A 20,112-nucleotide genomic window follows, 5' to 3' on the forward strand; every position below is an offset into this window, starting at 1 on the left:
CATGCACATCTTTGGACAGTGGGAGGAAATCAGCACACCTGAAGGAAACCCAAGCAGGTTCTAGGACAATGTGCAAATTCCACATACACAGTCCCTCTGAGATTATTGATGAGAGCCAAGCGGTGGACGTGATCTAAATTACTTCAGTGAGATGTTCATCAAAGTTCCTCATTGTAGGCTGATTAGCAAGGTTAGATCTCATGGAATACAGGGACAACTAGCCATTTGGATACGGAATTGCCTCAAAGGCAGAAGGGTGGTGGCGGAGAGTTGCTTTTCAGAATGGAGATCTGTGACCCATGGAGTACCACAAAGATCAGTGCTGGGTCCACTGCTTTTCATCATTTATAAAAATGATTTGAATGTGAATACAGGAGGTAGAGTTAGTAAGTTTGCAGGTGATACCAAAATTGAATGGGTAGTGGATAGTGAAGAAGATTACCTCAGAGTACAATGGGATCTTGACCAGTTAGGCCAATGGGCTGAGGTGTGGCAGAGAGAGTTTAATTTAGATAAATATGACGTGCTACATTTTGGAAAGGCAAATCAGAGCAGGACTTATTCACTTAATGGCAAGGTCCGTGGGAGTGTTGCTGAACAAACATACCTTGGAGTGCATCTTCATAGTTCCTTAAGAATGGAGTCACAGGTAGATAGGATAGTGAAGAAGGCAGCTGGTACGCTTTCCTTTATTGGTCAGAGCATTGAGTATAGGAGTTGGGAGGTCATGTTGCAGCTGAATAGGACATTGGTTAGGCCACTTTGAATTATTGTGTCCCTCCTACAGGAAAGGATGTTGCGAAACTTGAAAGGGTTCAGAAAAGATTTACAAAGATGTTGCTAGGATTGAAGGATTTGAACTGTAATATAAGGAGAGGCTGAATAGGCTGGGCTATTTTCCTTTTAGCATCAGAGGCTGAGGAGTGACCTTATAGATGCTTATACAATTATGAGGGGCATGGATAGGGTAAATAGGCAAGGTCTTTTCCCCAGGTGGGGGGTCCAGAACCAGAGGGCATAGGTTTAGGGTGAGAGGGAAAATATTTAAAAGGGATCTAAGGGGCAACTTTTTCTCGCAGCTTATTCTATATACAAAAGACATGCTGCCTATCACTGATAAGCCCATTTTCTTCCAGATGATCCTGTCTCTCCATATCTTCTCCAGCAGCTTCCTTACTACTGACATCAGGCTCACGGGTGTATAATTACCTGGACTATCCTTGCTACCCTTCTTAAACAAAGGGACTTTAGCAATTCTCCAGTCTTCCTGGACCTCCTCCATGTCTAAGGATGCTGCAAAGCTATCTGCTAAGGCCCCAGCTGTTTCCTCTGTCATTTCCCCCAGTAACTTGGGATATATCCCATTTGGTCCTGGGGACTTGTCCACCTTTAAGAATACACAACACTTCTTCCCTCCTTTTGTCGACTTGACCTAGAGTAATCAAACATCTATCACTAACCTAAAGGGATCTATGCTGGGACTACTGTTATTTGTGATATACATAAATGATCTGGAGGAAATAATAGGTGGTATGTTTAACGAGTTTGCAGATGGCACTAAAATTGGTGGAGTAGCAGATAGTGAAGGGGACTGTGAGAGAATATAACAGAATATAGGTAGATTGGAGAGTTGGGCAGAGAAATAGCAGATGGAATTCAATACAGGCAAATGTGAGGTGATCTATTTTGGAAGATCTAATTCAAGAGCAAACTAAACGATAAATGGAAAAGCCTTGAGGAAAATTATACAGAGATCTGGGTGTTCAGGTCCATTTTATCCTGAAGGTGGCAATGCAGGCTGATATAGTGGTCAAGAAGGCATATGGCATGCTTTCCTTCATCGGATGGGGTATTGAGTACAAGAGTTGGCAGGTCATATTACAGTTGTATAGGACTTTGGTTCAGCCACATTTGGAATAGTTCTGATCACCATATTCCCAAAAGGATGTAACTTTGGAGAGGGTGCAAAGGAGTTTCACCAGGATGTTGCCTTGTATGGAGGGTGCTAGCTATGAAGAGAGGTTGAGTAGATTAGGATTATTTTCATTAGAAAGACGGAGGTTGAGGGGGGACATGATTGAGGTCTACAAAATCATGAGAGTTATAGACAGGGTGGATAGCAAGAAGCATTTTCCCAGAGTGGGGGCCTCAATTGTTAGGGGTCACGGGTTCAAGGCAAGAGAAGAAAAGTTTAAGGGCGATATGCGTGGAAAGTCCTTTATGCAGAGGGCATTGGGTGCCTGGGACACGTTGTCAGTGGAGATAGAGGTTGGCATGTTAGCATCATTTTATAGCCACATTATGTTCCAACAAACACATATCAGAAATGACTTCCAGGTACTCAGACCCCTTGGCATCATGGTAGCCTACAAACCTACCAACACACTTAAACAGCAACAAATGAACTTAAAGGATCTTTTAAATACCACCAGCAAAACTAACGTCATTTACAATATACCATGCAAGAACTGTAAAAAATAGTACATCAGACAAACTAGCAGGAAACGTGCCACCAAAACACATGAACACCAACTGGCTACCAAAAGACACAAGCCAGTCTCACAAGGAAGGACACAACTTTGGGACAACACACATATCCTAGGACAGGCAAAACAAAGACATGCACGAGAATTCTTTGAGGCATGGCATTCTAACCAGAACTCCTTCAATAAACACATTGACTTAGATTCTATCTTCCTTCCCTTGAAAAAAAGAACCAGAAATGACATCACCCACCTTCAGAAACCAAGATCTATAAAAAGAGAGGCAGGACATACCACCAGTGCTTCACCAGAGACTTTCATTGATGATATTACCTAGTATGGTGACAAAACGTCTGAAAACAAATCTTCAAGCTCAGCGAGCTGTCTTACAGACTTACGTATCTAGACAGATACATGAGTGGGCAGGGAGCAGACGGATACAGATCCTTAGAAAATTGGTGACAGGTTTAGATTGAGGATCTGGATCGGTGCAAACTTGGAGGGCCGAAGTGCTGTAATTTTCCTTTTTTTTGTTTCGAGACAGAACATGGATGAAGATGAAGTAAATCACTTCATACTCGCATAAACTGACTGTTTTGTGACAATAGATTGTTATTCTGTCTACTGGGAAGTGGACTGTTTAACTTTGATGACAACCATTGAGATTTGTGAATACTGAAGAGCACATTTCAGACATTTTGGCATTCCAGTCATTACCATAGCCTTCAGTTCATGAGTGAAGATTTCAGTCGCTTCTTGAAGTTTAGGAAATTAAACACTCCACATCACCTCCACAATAACCCCATTAAAATGAAAAGTCAGAGGCAATAGTTAAAATGTCAAAGGAATCATGGAGAAATTGAGCAAATTCCGTGCAGATATATAGAAAACAAATCTCAACTGGAGAAACACGGGTACTGAAGGCCTGGAGAGTAGTCCAGTGTGAAGACTAACGTCACACAGTGCACACAAAACTCCTGCAATAGGAAATGAGCTACTGAAGTCAGAAATAGATTGCCCAAGCAATGTAATTGCTCCCTTTTTGTTCTTTTGCTTAACCCAAATAGATTCTGTCCTAGACCTCATAGAAATATTTTCTTTCTCTAGCACGGTAATGAATTTTCTTTTTTTCCCTGAACACCTTGTATTAGGGAATATTTAACACTCTGAATTGAATTTATTGTCACGTTTACAGAGGGACAGTGAAAAGCTTTGTCTTGCGAGCAATACAGGCAGATCACAGAGTTAAGTAGCATAGATAAGTAAATAATAGATAAACAGCAGCAAAAACAAAAACACAGGTATCGGTGAATGTTAAGAGCTTGCGAATCCATTCATTATTCCAACAACAGTAGGGTAGAAACTGTTACGAAACCGGCTGGTGTGTGTGTTCAGGCTTCTAACCCTTCTCCCTAATGTTAGAGGTTGTGGAAAAAACATTGCCAGGGTGGAATGGATCTTTAAGAATGCTGGCGGCCTTTCCTTGACAGCGGGCCTGGTAAATGGGAGGTTGGCCTTTGTGATTGTCCAGACCAAGTTCACCACTCTCTGTAACCATTTCCGATCTTGATTGGTACAGTTGCCATACTCTGTCCTGCCCTTCCTTGAGCCAGGTCTCTGTTATAGTCACAAGACGATATTTCCACTTGGCAATGTCTGCACCCATACCTCACCAGTCTTTCTTACCATTTTCACTTAATTTAAACTTACCACCTTTTCCCTTACGTGGACCCATTCTGTTAGCTGACCAAAATCTATTCCAGTCCTGTCTATTTCTTGCAATATTTTGTGCATCCTGGTAATGCTTTCTAATATTTTCTCCTGGCTCCCATACTTCTGCTCAGTTAGTTTAAATCATACTCAAAGGAACCAGCAAATGCACTACGAAGAACTCAGTCCCAGCTCTGCATACGTGAAAACTATCCACCAGAATAGTTTCCATCATCCCTCATGCCCAGAATCTCTGTCGATCACATTCCCAGAATCCCTGTCAATCCTATGCTTGAGATTCCAGTTGACAATGCTTACAGAATCCTTGTGGATCCCAACACCTAGAATCTAGAATGCCTGGAATCTATGCTGATCCCAGTGTCTGGAAATGGATTGATCCCATGCACAGAATTCCTCTTAGTCCTCTTGCTGTGTGGTCATTGTTCCTATGCCAGGTGCTCACTGGTCACGCCTGAAATGAACTATTAATAGAGCTATTACTTTTTGGGGGTCCATTTGAGATTGAGATGGAGGTGTTTATAACAACCTTTCAATTATGCCATCCCGTTAGCCCCAGGCAGAAGGTCTCGGAATCTCCCTCAGACTGCTTCACTTGTTCCACTATGGGTGTAACAGCTAGTCAATTATTCCAAATGTGGTCAACATTTGAAAAAAGACTGGCAATGGTACAGTGCCTTTCATAGCCACAGGACATTCCAAACACTTCACAACTAATTACAGAGGATTACACAGACTTTCCAACATTGTCCAAGGCCTGTGCTAGTGTTTATATTGCACCAGAGCCTCCTCCCTCCATTCATCCGAGTAATGCAAACTTTTACTCCTCTCATATTCATAAAGTGTTATAAAGTAGGGAACATAACAGGCAGTCTGCACATAGCAAGATCCAAAAACTAACTGTGCAATAATGACATGAACATCAGTTTTAGCTGATAATTGGTTGAGGGTTAAATATTGGTCTGACCAGTGGGAGAACTCTCCTGCTCGCCTTCAAATGGAGGAGTGTAATTTTTTACATCAGCATGAGAAGGCAGGTCAGTTGAACACCTCCCCTTAAAGAAATGCAGCAGTGCAGCATTGCCTCAGTACCAACTAAACCATTCTGTTCAACTTCTTCAAATGAAATTTGACCTTGTAGCTTTCTACCTCAAAGGTTGCACTGTTACCCAGAGTTAACACATCCAAATTAATGTGATTACTGCATCATTTTTTTAAGACCTGTATCTGTTGAAATTGGAGCATCTTTTGGAACAACTGAGGAAGAGTTCGGACTTGTATAATATCCACAAGAATCATATAAAAGAAAGATACACTGCGGACACAAAAATTGTCCACCATTTTAATTGAAGCCTGGTATCTATACATTTGCCAGAACCAAATGGAATTTCTGTGTGTCTGATTGCCGCCAAAACCTGTGCGTTTGACTGATCCGCCGTCAATTGCATTCCATCCACTCAACTTGCTAAGTGAACTAAGGAGAGATTTGGGGCTGTGGGTAGCTATGCTGGGAATTCACTTACTCTCCAACAGGGCTATCCAGACCCCACAGTTTCCACAATAGTCCTGTTGGACATCCAGCAACTTGTAACATCTGGAATGTGAGTGTCCCATCATAGCATTCTGTACATGGAGCTGACACTCATACTTTTTTGGTTAAGTGCCAGTTGTGGAGAGTTTTTTGGAGGGCTTTTCACCTAGTGAGATTTCTTCTGTATCATTGCCAAACTTGCCTTATCAGTTTTCCATCAGCCTATATGGTATCCTTCTCGTCTGATTCTATCCATTTCTTACCACCTGCCATTCCCAGAACAGCATATCTCTTAGAGATATCTGCCAAAAGGCTAGCATCCCTGGCACTCACACCATCTTTAAAAAGCTCCTGTGCACCTAGAGAAGCACTGGCATTCTGAAACTGTCTTTCAAAGTAAAGGACAAGCATGTGAACATATTAAAGAAGGGGAGTATGTGCTGTGATCCTCTGAGAAGGACCTGGAGATACTGGCGTGGGGCTGGTGCAGAGGACAAGAGTTCTCTTCCTGGAAGACTTGCAGAGCAGGCCACATTGCCAGAAACTGTCAGCCTTGCCCAATGTCATTGCCTGATTTGATTTGTTTTATTTATTGTCACATGTACTTTGCTGCAAAATACTGTGAAAAGTGTTATAGATAAGCAGAAGGACCTGGGGTGACTCTGGGAATTAGATTCCAAGTCTTGATTACAAAGTGGGCGGAGTCAGAAGTGGAGATGGAAGCTGGAGGAAAGTTGAGGCCGGTCCGTGTTTTTTTGTTGGCAGAATCTAGGGCAGCGTTTGAGGAGACGTGCGGATTTGGAGATGGAGGTTACAGGTAAGTTCCTCGGAGTCCCACTAGGCGGTTGCAAAGACCTGGAACCAGGAGTGGAGTAGAGAGTAGCTTTTTATTTGTCATTTCTACCACATACAACTGATACAATAAAAACAAGGCAGCATTCTTCCAGGATTGAGGGTGCTACATGATACAAACTACATAATCATACGTGACCTAAAATGCATAAGAGATACAAAATATGCAAGTTACAGTGCAATAGAAGAATGATAAACAATAGACATTTTTCTAGCAGCAGTTCAGTTATGCAAACAATTTCAGATGGGAAAGAGTCTGATCATACTGTGTTAAAGAACGTGAAGGCTTGGGGGAAGAAACTGTTGCACAGTCTGGCCGTGAGAGACTGAATGCTCTAGTATTTTCTGCCAGATGGTAGGAGGGAGAAAAGTTTGAGTGAGGGGTGTGTGGGGTCTTTTACAATCCTCTTAGCCTTTTGGATGCAACATGTGTAAATGTCTGTAATGGAGGGAAGAGAGATCCCGATGATCTTCTCAGCTTTCCTCACTACCCATTGTAGAGTTTTTCGATCCGAGATGGTGCTCCTACAAGAAGTGGCGTCTGACCGGAATTGGCTTTGGACTGGAGAGGCTCGGTGCTGGATGAAGTCTTCACGTGGATAATGGCGACAGCAGTGTAGGAGCCTGGAGGTGGCAGGAATCAGGGCATGGATTTCAGAGAGTGAGCGAGATCTCCAACTGAAGGTAAGTGGAGCAGAGTTTTGCAAACTTCCAATTATTTAATAATAGATATGAAACCGAAAAACTGTTTGAGCTGGTGGAATCTGCATTGGATTTAGAAGAGTGGAGGTCTACCACACATTTGGGAAAGGGACGCCTTGAGCTGGGGGAGGGATGAAAAGAGGGAATGGAGGTGCAGAGAGGATAGAGTGGTTTTGAGGTGGGGCAAAGGGGCACGAATGTGAGTTCTTTGTTCAGGATGTCCTGACGAAGGGTTATGCCTGAAACATTGAATTTTCCACCTCCTGATGCTGCCTTGCTTGCTGTGATCTTCCAGCTTCCTGCTTGTCTTCCTTAGACACTGAAGCTGTCACTGTCCAAATCCAGCAATGCCTGGACAGTATCAGTTGGTTGTGGAGTATAAGATCATAAGACACAGAATTTAAAGCAAAAGTTTACAGTGTGATGCAACTGAAATTATATGTTGAAAAATACCTGGATTGTTTAAGTCTTTCATCTTTTAGAATGATCATGTTGGTTTCAGTTCTTTCATACATAAATCCCAGAACATTTTTTTAAAGTTACATTCTCAAGTTAACTTTAGCAATAGGTGCCATGTCAGCTCAGATAATGCATCGAACATGAGATGCCCTGTTGAGGCTGACTGTGCTCCAATGTTCAGACTGATTCTATTACTCAAAAAAAGGAATTTACAGAATCTTGCATGGATTCATACAGTTGTTGAGAAAAATAAAATGTACAAATTCACCCCACAAACTTGTTGGGGGCAGGGTTTGGCCCTTCAAGCCTGTGCTATAATTTTCTTTGTTTGCTCTTTGAGAGGGGAAAGATTTAAGAAGGACCTGAGGGATAACTTCGTCACACAGAGAATGGTGCATATTTGGAATGGACTGCCAGAGCAAGTGGTTGAGGCAGGTACAAGAGCAATATTTAAATAACAGTTGGTTAGGTACATGGATGGGATGGGTTTAGAAGGATAAGGACCAAATGCAGGGAATTGGAACTAACTGAGTGAGCACCATGGTCAGCATTGACCACTTTGGGCTGAAAGGCCTGTTTCCATGCTGTATGACTTTATGGTTCAGCCTGAAACCTGTCTAAACCTCTCTATCTAAAACCTGTCACTTATTTTCTAAGGATCTATATCTCTCTGCTCCCTGGCCATGCATGTTTCTGTCTAGATACATCTTAAATGGCGCTACTGTGCCTGCCTCTACCACCTCTGTTGGCAACGTGTTCCATGCACCCACCACCCTCTGCATAAAGAATTTGCCATGCATCTCTCCCTTAAACCTCTCCCCTCTCACCTCAAGCTCATGACTCCTAGTAATTGAGTCCTCCACTCTGGGAAAAAGCCTCTTGTTATCCACCTTGTTCCATTGCTGTCATAATTTTGTAGACTTCAATTAGTTTCCCTCTCAACCTCTGTCTTTCTAATGAAAATAATCCTAATCTACTCAACTTCTTTTCATAGCTCGTGCCCTCCATACCAGGCAACATCCTGGTGAACCTCCTCTGCACCCACTCCAAAGCATCCACATCCTTTTGGTAATGTGGTGACTAGAGCTGTACTCACCATAAATCTATGCCCTCAAGTTTTCAATTCCCCATCCCTGGGAAAAAGACTATATGCATTCACCCTATTAATGCCCCTCATGATTTTATACACTTCAATAAGGTCACCCTTCATTCTCCTAAATTCGAAGGAATAAAGTCCTGTCTTGGCCAACCTTTCCCTATAGCTTAGGGCCTACTAGACCTGACAACATCCTTGTAAATCTTCTTTGCACCCTTTCCAGTTTAACTGTCATAAAATCCCTACAGTGTGGAACCAGGCCATTTGGCCCAAGTCCACACTGACCCTCCGAAGAGTAACCCACCCAGACTCATTCCCCCTCCCCTATTGCTCTACATGTACTCCTGACTAATGCACTTAACCTACACATCCCTGAACACTGTAGGCAATTTAGCATGGCCAATTCACCTAACCTGCACATCTACAGATTGTGGGAGGAAACCAGAGCACCCAGAGGTTACCCATGCAGATATGGGGAGAATGTGCAAACTCCACATAGACAGTTGCCCAAAGCTGGAATTGAACCTGGGTTACTAGCGCTGTGAGGCAGCAGTGCTAACCACTGAGCCACCATGACTATGTTTTTCCTATAGCAGGTGACATAAACTGTACACAATACGCTAAGTGCAGCCTTGCCAATGACGTATACAACTGTAACATAATGTCACAGCTCCTATACACAGTGCTTCAACTGATGAAGGCAAGTATGCTAAATGCCTTCTTCACCACCCTGACACCGCTTTCAAAGAACTATATACTGATACCCCAGGCCCCTTTGTTCCTCAATATTCCTCAGGATCTTACCATTTTGTTGTATAAATTCTACCTTGGTTTGACTTTCCAAAGTGCAACACCTCACACTTATCTGTATTGAATTGCATCTGCCAATCCTCAATCCATTTACTCATCTGATCAATATCCTTCTGTAATTTTAGATAATCTTCCTCACTCTGAATGATACCTCCTAATTTTGTATTCAGGATTTCCTTCCTCAAAAGGCAGCAGATGCAGAGCTAGATAGATTTATGATTACCAAAAGGATGAAAGGTTATTGAGAGTATACAGGAGGATGGAGTTGAGGTCAAAATTAGATCAGCCACGATCTTATTGAATTGTGGAGCAGCCTCAAAGGGTTTAGTAACCTACTGTTGTTCCCTGTTCGTATGTTCATTATGAATGATCTGAGCAAGGTGTTTAAATAAGGTGGTTCTGATAAGGTAGTTACAAAGAAACTATCTCTGTGGTGGACAAAATGGCACAAAGGGAAAAAAGTCTTTTAAATTAGAACCAGTTTATTGAGTAATGAAATCAGGGAGCTGTTTTTCCACACAAATGATCATGGAAATCAGGAATTCTGCTCAAAATAACTGAGGAAGCTGAGTCTTCGTTGGACTAGAATTGATGATTCCAGTTGGTTAAGGAAATTAAGAAATGTGGAGTAAAGGCATGGAAATGCAATAAAGTCAGCGGCAGTCAATGTAAATAATGAAATAGAGCCAAGATTTCAACTGGCTTCTTCTGCTTCCTTTATTCCCATAACTCACTGACCTTCTGGGAATTGACCATTTGAAACATCAGTGACTGAGTTCTGAAGAAGGATCATTGGACCCGGAATGTTGATTCTGCTTTCTTCCTACAGATGCTGCTACATCTGCTGAGTTTCTCCAGCTATTTCTGTTTTGTTTCAGATTTTCAGCATCGACAGTTCTTTGTTTTACGTTTAGTGACTGTGACAGGTTTTAGTTACATACAACAGTACTCGATGAGCTTTGAGTCAATAGACTAAGAAACTGGGGGAGAAATGAAGTGGGCCAGAACACTTCAATGATCAGAGTAAGCTGTCAGGTGAACCTAACAGCATTATGGAATAGCCTGGAATTGAGATTTCTTGGTTTGGTGCATGTTCAACTTTTCTTTTCCCATTTTAACATTTTGGTGGGTTCTATATTTCTAACTTCAGTGAGAAGTGAGCAATAATGAAAGAAAGATGGAAATTTCTCAGCTCGCTGATGGCAATGATGCAGATTTCAGCAAGTTCATCTAACATTATGATCTAAGTTGTTCAATGCTGTAAGTTTACATTCCTCAGGTGACATTCCCATGGATCGAGTAGTGTTGGAAATGATGCTCCATGGAGCGTGATTATCTATATCTACAATTTGCAAATGCTTTCATTTTTGTCTGCCTTTTTTGGAAGTCAAATTACTTTCTGTCAGTAGTTGATTCCAGAGCTCATGTTGAGAGATGTGAGTGAAGGAAGGGTAGAAAAAGATTAGATACTGCAGTGAACAGATACCTTGCCAAGGAATGCCCACATGCCCTGTTTAGCTATTCACAAAGAGCAAAGGGTTGATCTGGCCATGCACCAAGTGTGTAGGTGTGGATAAGAAACAGTAAAAGAGTTTTGTTTATGAGATCTGATTGATAAAACATTTTTTTGCAAATATTTCATTGATCTGTTCTACTGATTGCAAGAGCATCAATAGCAGAGAGACATCAACAGTCATCTCAGCTATTTCTAACACATGATGGTGGTGTGACTACTCCCAAAGGCTGGAGCTCAGAGACGGTAAATTGTGATCTATGTACCAGCCCACTGTCGAATTCATATACAAGTCCATTTCAGTTCCCATGAAAAAAGAGCACCCCCTTTATTGAGCAATTTTCAGCAAAACCAGTGAGAACATTGGCTACTCACATGACATTCTCAGCACAAGCACCAGAAGAAACTGTCATCAAACTTCCATCAAATTCCTCTGTTCAGTGATTCCATTAAAACAGCACAATCTCATCTCCATGCAAAACATTGGTTACTGATTCAACTTACTCAAATGATTCCTCCAGTTGGTACCGGATAGAGGGGACAAGTTCTAGAGGTGTCTAAGATTGGTAGACAATGGCAGAATGTTTCAGAGGTCAGTGTTAATCCAGTTCAGAACTGAACCAAGGAAATGAAGGCTATTTAGCTACCATGTGTTTAAGCTTGGTTTAGAGTTACTGCTAAATGTAATCTCTGTCTTTTAAACCTTTGAACCAAACCTGCCTTATTCTAATAGCTCACACAAGTCACTTCCTATTTATATAATCTATGGATTCAACAACAAATGTAGTAAGCATTTTATGTTTACCAATGAGTTCATACGCACTGCAATTATCTTATGAACCAGTCTGCTAGGCAGCAATACACATCTCAGACCATTGGAAGACAGTGAAGAACTTCTTAGATTTTCTATTTTCAAGCAAAAATGCTTATTTATTTCTGCCAATAACTGCCCTGCTTTCATGTATATTAATCGACTCAACTCAAAATGATCTACTTTAATATGTTCCTACTTTAGAATTTCCCCTTGGAGAATAGTAGAGTAACAGCAGATGCTCAGAATGAAAAACAGTCTGGGACAGGAAAATGCGTTACATGCCTCAACATCACAATGAGTGCAAGGGTGACCATGGCTAAGTACCCTATCACACACCAATCAAGAATTTCAGATGAGGCTATCTTAATCCAGAGTTTAATCCAAAAATGTTGACCTGTAAGTGAGGATACTACCAAACTACCTTTGACCCAGAAGCATACAGTAAGGTTCAATTTTAATCTTTTTGAATACTATGTAATGTGAGTAATGACCCTTAACCTGAAAGCAGTACCAACAGAAAGGAAGTTAGCATATAAAGGCCATGTAGCTAGACACAAAAGAGAGCTAAAGCAGAGAAGGCACACTTAGAGCTGTGTGTCTATATACTGCAGTTAAGGAGGGTTAAAAACTGAACACAGCATTCATGCAAGGTTTAGTGCTTTTGACAATTTTACTTTTGCTGCTGCAGTTTTGTCAAAGCATACCAGACCATATAACAAGTTTTATTAAAGGAATCAAAGAAAGGAGTCTTTGGGAAATGTTTGCTATCAAGACTGGTATGGAGCTTGATAAAGAGTGTGCTCCTCAGGTGACAATCATCTCCTAGTTTCATGGATGAAACAGCTATTGATGAAACCAAGTTGGAGGTTGAATAGATTAAGTGGAAAAGTGAGTAATCCTACATAACAGAGACTGTGAAAGAATGTTGGAATCACATGTGGTCCCCATTTTTGAGGGGAATGATGTGAGTGACATATGAACAGGAGTAGGCCATTCAGCTCCTTGAGCCTACTCCAAAATTCAATCAGTCATGGCTGATCAGTGACCTAATTCTATATATCTATTGCCCTTTCTATGTATAAATGCTTCCTAACATCTCTCCTGAATGGTCTGGCCATAATTCTCAAACTATGCCCTCTCTTTCTAGAATCCCCAACTAAATGAAATAGCTTATCTTTATCTACTCTGTTTTTTCCTGTTAATATCCTGAAGACTTTGATCGGTTTACTCCTTAAGCTTCTAAATTCTGGAGAAAACCGGCCTAATTTGTATAACTTCTACTCATAACTTAACCCTGAAGTCCAGGCATTATTTTTGTAAACCTACATTGTACTCACTCCAAGGCCAATATATCCTTCTTTAGTTGTGGTGCCCAGATCTACTCACAGCACTCCAAGTGGAATCTAACCAGGGTTTTGTATAACTGCAATGTAACTTCTGCATTCTTGTATTCCAGTCCTCTAGATATTAAGGCCAGCATTCTGTTTGACATTTTAAATAGTGGAGGGTTGTTGTTCAGACTGGAGGCCTGTGTCAGCAGTGTTCCGCAGGGATCAGTGTTAGATCCACTGTTTAGTGTCATTTATATAAACAATTTGGGTGAGAATACAGGGGACATTGTTAGTAAGTTTGCAGATGACATCAAAATTGGTGGTATAGTCAACTGTGAAGAAGGTTATCTAAGAGTACAATTTTGTCAAAACAGCAACCAACTCAAGCATCCATTTCAAAGCCAACTGTTACATATTTTCAATTTTCCAGTACACTCTGAGACTGCTATCTAGTCATATCACACAGGGGCTTAAACAGCATTCACTTAAAGGTACAGTTCACACCTTCAACTTCATAACAATAGGGTGACGCTATTCAGGTTTGTAAATGAAACAAGGATGAGAAGGCCTAGATTTAAGGTAATGTGTGAAGGAAGGAAAGGCGATATGAGAAAAACCTTTTCACAAATAGTTAATGAAAGCACTGCTTGGAAGGTAGGTTCACCTGAGGCATTCAAGAGGGCATCTGATGGTTATTTGGATTGTAATGTGTGTAGAGATATGGGGAAAGGTTAGGAGATTCACGACAAAGCTGATGCAGGCACAATGGGCTGAATGGCCTCTTTTCACATCCTACAATTCTGTGATCCTGTGATGACCATTCATTACCATATCTGGTTGGAACATATTGAGTCCTAAACTCATCTCTTAAAACTGATCACTTTCTAGGAATTATCCTGAAATGCAAAAATAACTTGCAGTTTTTGTTCACAATTGTGAAAAGTCTTCATAACTACAAACAAGAATTTCTGGAAAATCCTCAGCAGCTCTGGCAACATCCGTGAAGCAATAGCAGAGTTAATGTTCCAGGTCTAGTGACCCTTCATTAGAATACCGGTCACTAGACCTGAAATAATAAGTCTGCTTTTACTTCACAGATGCTACTAGACTTGCTAACTTCTTCCGGCAATTCCTGTTTGTGTTTCTAATTTGCAGCACCTGAGGTTATTTTTGTCTTCATAATCCCTCTTATGTTCTCTTCAACCCCTGAACCTGTATGAACTAACAAGTGTAAGAAACTCATCACTGTTTTTGCCTCTGAGATTGAGACAAGCCAATTTTCTGTCTCTGCTGACTTCCTCCCATCCCTTAACCCACCTGGACAAATTGAAAACTCCCTCTGCCGTGGCCCTGAACTTGTATATTTGTATCCCATCCTCTCTAACATTCTCTTTAAGCTCATCTCACCTGTGAGGTCCACTGCCTGTCCCCTCAATCTTAATCCCACTGAACTGCTGACCCAACTTCAGTATTGTCTATTTTTGCTTTAAATCTGCAGTTATCATCCCTGTTTACAGAAAACTAACCGTTGACATCACTATCCTGGCAAACTGTCCCATCTCCAGTTTCCCTTTCATCTCCAAATCCTTGAATGTCTTTTTGCCTCTGAAATCCATTCTCATCTTTCTTGGAACTGCATGTTTGAATCACTCTACACATGGTTCCAGGTAGTCCTCAGACCAAAGCCGCTCTTATCAAACTGACCAAGAACATCGTATCTGACTGTAACAAAGGTAAACTTTCCCTTTTCAACTTGTCTGCATTCTTAGACAACCTCTTTCCACTCGCACCAGCCTAGTCATTCACCATTATTATTTACCTTAACATAGCCAAAGGGCCATTTCCTTCCTTCTCTTCCGTCTCCAGATCTGTAGCCTTGGTGTATCCAAATTATTAATTCTTGACTTGCTCTTTTTTCTCATCTGAAACTCTCCATTTGTATCACTGTCCTCGCCAGGGAAGTGAACTTAATATTGGTGTCATATTTAATTCCGAAATGAGTTTCAAACTCATATTCATACTATCACTAGAAATGCCTACTTCCACCTCTGTAAAGTTACCCAGGTTAGCCCTGCCTCAGTTCATCAGTTTCTGGAACTTTTATCTTGGTTACTTCCAGGCTGAACAATTCCAACCATCTGGGCCACAATCCCTCTTTCATAAACTTGATGCCATCAAAATCTTATACTCATATCTTTATGCACACCATGCCCCTGTCTCTCCTCATTCCTGTTGTCATTCATATGCACTGATCCCTATTGGGTCATGTCACAAATTTAAAATTCACACCTTTGTTTCCAACTCCTTACCTAGCTGTAATCTCTTCCAACCCATATCCCTCAGAGATTTTGACATTTCTCTAATTCTGGACTCTTGACCAGCATCAACTTTTATTGCTCCACCATCAGTGACCATAGATTCAGTTACTTTGGCCCTCAGCTCTGGAATCCCCTTCCCTCACCTCTCCACCTCACATCCTCACTGTCCTCATTAATACCTACTCTTTCACAAAGCCTTGGCCACTTGACCAAATATCTCCTAGTGTGGCCTGGGACACACTTTGTTTATAATACTGCTGTGAAGTATCTTGGGACATTTTATTTTAAAAAAGGCACACATGAGCATTCGTTGTTGTTGTAGCATGCCAGTGTGTCATGAACTCTATTGAATCTTCCTGCCTCTGGGACAGAGCTTGCCACAGGGTTTCAGATGACGAAGTCTGGGACATTGACTGAAAGATACGATTTTTTTGAATATGATTATATCAGGTGAGTGCTTTTAAGTCTGTAAGTTGTCATCCCAGTTTTGGCACAAGCTCCCAGATGTTAGTGAGGAAGATTTTGCAGGGTCAATAGGACTGGATGTAGCTTTGTTGTTTCTGGTGCTGACTTTGACATTGGATGGTCTATCCAAGTTTATTGTTATCGCACTTTTTCAACATGATTCGCATTGAATGGCTTGCTGGGTCATTTCAGAAGGCAGTTAAGAGTCAACCACATTACTGTGGGTTTGGATTTAGGTGGAGGCCAGACAAGGTAAGGATGGCAGATTTCCTTCCTTAAAGACATTAGAAAACCAGATGAGTTTTTAATTATAATCTGGTAGTTTCAGGATCATTATCAATGAGAATAGCATTTAATTCCAGATTGACTTTGTTAATTGAATTTAAATTCTTACGCTGCTCCATGGTAGAACACACATATCTGGATCATTTGTCTAAGATTACAAATGTAAAATTTAACTAAAACTGCTGGAAATTGCCAGAAGGTCAGGAGATATCTGTAGAGAGAGGAAACATAGAAACTACGAGCAGGAGAAGGCCATTCAGCCCTTTGAGTGTGCTCCACAATGGCTGATCCTTTATCTCAATCCTACATTCCCCATTTCTACCCATATACATTGACACCTATAAGATCTAAAAATGTATTTACCTTTTTCTTGAATATATTCTGTGATGTGACCTCCACAGCCATCTAGGGTAGCAAATTCCACAGGTTCACCAGTCTCAGATCCATTACTGTGTGAGTAAGGAAATGATTTCTTGTCTCAGTCCTTAACAGTCTATCCTGTATCTTGAAATTGTGTCCCTTGGTTCCAGATCCCCCAAACAGGGAAAACGTCCTCCTTGCATCTAGTCCATCTCCTGTTAGAATTATATACTTTTCAATCACGTAACCTCTCATTTTTCTAAACTCTAAATACAGGCCCATTCGAATCTCATAGGTTAGTGCTACCAACCCCAGTATCAGTCTAGTGAACCTCCCCTGCACTCACTTTATAATAAATATCCTCTGTTGGGATACCAATTGCATGCAAAATTTTAGCTGTGGACTCACCAAATCCCTGTATAATTGCAATAAACATCTCTACATCTGAATTAAAAAGAAACTTGAATCTTCTGGCAATCAAGGTCTTTTGCCTTCCTAATTGTTTGCTGCACCTGCCTGTTTATTTTCTTTAAGCAGTGTTCAAAGACACCTAGATCCCTTTGTGCATCCACACTTCCCAAAATATCGTCAATTAAATAATACTTTGCCTTTCTGCTTTTCACACCGAAGTATATAACTTCACATCTAGCCACATAATCTACTATTTACGTACTCACTCAACATGTCAAATTCAACTTGAAGCCTCCTTACATCTTCCTCATAACTCACAATCCCACCCAATTTTGCGTCATCAGCAAACTTGGAAATATTGCATCATGTTCCCTCATTCAGTTCATTTACATATATCTTGAATAGCTGGGATCTAAGTATTGATTCCTGTAGTACTCCAAGAGTCTGCCACTGGAGGAAAAATAATTATTCCCATTCTCCTGATTCTTGGCTGTCAACTAATTCTTAATCCGTGGCAATATCCTTTGCAAGTATATTTTTTAGATCCACAAAGAGGCAAGAGTGAATATTGGAACACTGGAAAATGATGTGGAGAAATAGAAATGGGGAACAAAGAAATGATGGAGGAACCGAATAGGTACTTTACATCAATTTTCAGATAGGAAGACAACAGCAGCATACCAGAACTTCAAGAAAGTCAAGGAGCAGGTTTGAATACGATGGCCAGAACTAAGGCAAAGGTGCTGGGGAAGCCGAAAAATCTGAAGGTCGATAAATCATCTGGACTGGGTGAAGTACACCTCAGAATTCTAAGGCAGCAGGTGAGGGCACTGTGGAGGCATTGTTTGTCATCTTTCAAGAATCACTGGGGTCGAGGAAGGGTCCAAGAAAACCGGAAAATGGCTAATGTAATACACTAGCTTTAGAAGGGAAGGAATCAGAGACAGGAAACTATAGGCCGCTGAGCCTGACCTCAGTCATTGGTAAGATTTTAGAGTCCATTATTAAGGATGAGATTGCAGAATACTTGGAAATACAAGGTAAAATAGGATTGAGTCAGTAGGGCTTTGTCAAGGGGAAGACACACCTGACAAATCTGTTAGAATTTGTTGAGGAGGTAACCAGCCAATTAGACAAAGGAGAGCCAGTGGATATGTTCTATTTGGATTTCCAGAAAGCCTTTGACAAGATGCCATAGAGGAGGCTGCTAACTAAGATAAGAGCCTATGGTGTTAGAGGCAAGACATTGGCATGGATAGAGGATTGGTTGCATGGAAAGAGGCAGACAGTGGGGAATAAAGGGGTCTCTTTCTGGTTGTCAGCTAGTGGCAGAGTTATGCAGGAGTCTGTATTGGACCACAGCTATTCACATTATTTATAAACGATCTGGATGAAGGAACTAAAGGCATTGTTGCTAAGTTTGCAGATCCAACAAAGATAATTGGAGAGGCAGGTAGTATTGAGGAAGTGGGGAGCCTGCAGAAGGACTTGGACAGGCGAGGAGATTTAGCCAAGAAATGGCAAATGGAACACAATGTGGGAAAGTGTGAGGTTTTGCATCTTGGTCAGAAAAGTAGAAGCATAGACTGTTTCTAAACAGAGAAAGGCTTCGGAAATCTGAAGCACAAAGGGTCATGGGAGTCCTAGTTCAGCATTCTCTTAACATGCAGACTCAGTTGGCAGTTAGGAAGGCAAATGCAATGTTAACATTGATTTCAAGAGGGTTAGAATACAAGAGCACAGATGTAAGGCTGAGGTTGTGTAAGCCTCTGGTCAGACCACATTTGTAATATCATGAGCAGTTTCCTTATGTCTAAGGAAGGATGTGCTGGCATTGGAAGGATGCAGAAGAGGTTTACAAGAATGATCCCAGAGATGAAGGACTTAGCATGTGAGGAGCAGTTGAGGATTCTAATTTTGTATTCAATGGAGTTTAGAAGAATAAGGGCACTCATTTTGGGCGGCACGGTGGCACAATGGTTAGCACTGCTGCCACACAGCGCCAGAGACCCGGGTTCAATTCCCGCCTCAGGCAACTGACTGTGTGGAGTTTGCATGTTCTCCCTGTGTCTGCGTGGGTTTCCTCCGGGTGCTCCGGTTTCCTCCCACAGTCCAAAGATGTGCAGGCCAGGTGAATTGGCTAAATGTAGGGGTATGGGTGGGTTGTGCTTCAGCGGGTCGGTGTGGACTTGTAGGGCCGAAGGGCCTGTTTCCACACTGTAAGTAATGTAATCTAATCTAATCTATAATCATTGAAACTTACAGTGTCCGAGAGGTCAGGATGGAATGGATGTGGAGAAAGTGTTTTCACTAGTACCTGAGATCACAGCTTCAGAGCGAAGGGACAACTATTTAGAACAGGTGAGGATGAATTTCTTCAACCAGAAGGTGAAACTCATTGCCACAGAAGGCTGTGGAGTAAAAATCATTGAGTGTATTTCACACAGAGATAGGTAGGTTCCTGTTTAGTAAGGTGATCAGGGATTGTGGAGAGAAGGCAGAAGAATGGGGTTTTGAAACACATCCACTGATATTGACGAAGGACTATTCCTGCTCCTTTTATCTTATGGTCTAATATACAGCCCCTAATTGTTTACTTTTTCCACTAACCTCTTCGGAGGGAACTTCCGAAAAACTTTCTGAAAAGCTAAAAGCCACATCCACTGTTTCTCCCTTTATCTATTCTAGTAGTCATAGCCTCAGTTCTATAAGCAAAAAAACTAGTAGATTCGTTAAGCATAATTTGCCTTTCAGAAAGTCATGCTGGCTTTGTCCAATCCCGTTAGTACTTTCCAAATGTTCTGTTAACACCTATTTTATAGTAGACTGCATTTTCCTCACGACTGGTGTTTGACTAACTGGTTTCTAATTCTGATTTTTCTCTTCCTTTTTTTTCGAAATACTGGGGTTGCATTTTCCACCCTGCAGTCTGCAGGAACTGAGGGGTAATGATT

The sequence above is a fragment of the Hemiscyllium ocellatum genome, chromosome 13 (assembly GCF_020745735.1).
Source record: "Hemiscyllium ocellatum isolate sHemOce1 chromosome 13, sHemOce1.pat.X.cur, whole genome shotgun sequence".
Classification (NCBI taxonomy): domain Eukaryota; kingdom Metazoa; phylum Chordata; class Chondrichthyes; order Orectolobiformes; family Hemiscylliidae; genus Hemiscyllium; species Hemiscyllium ocellatum.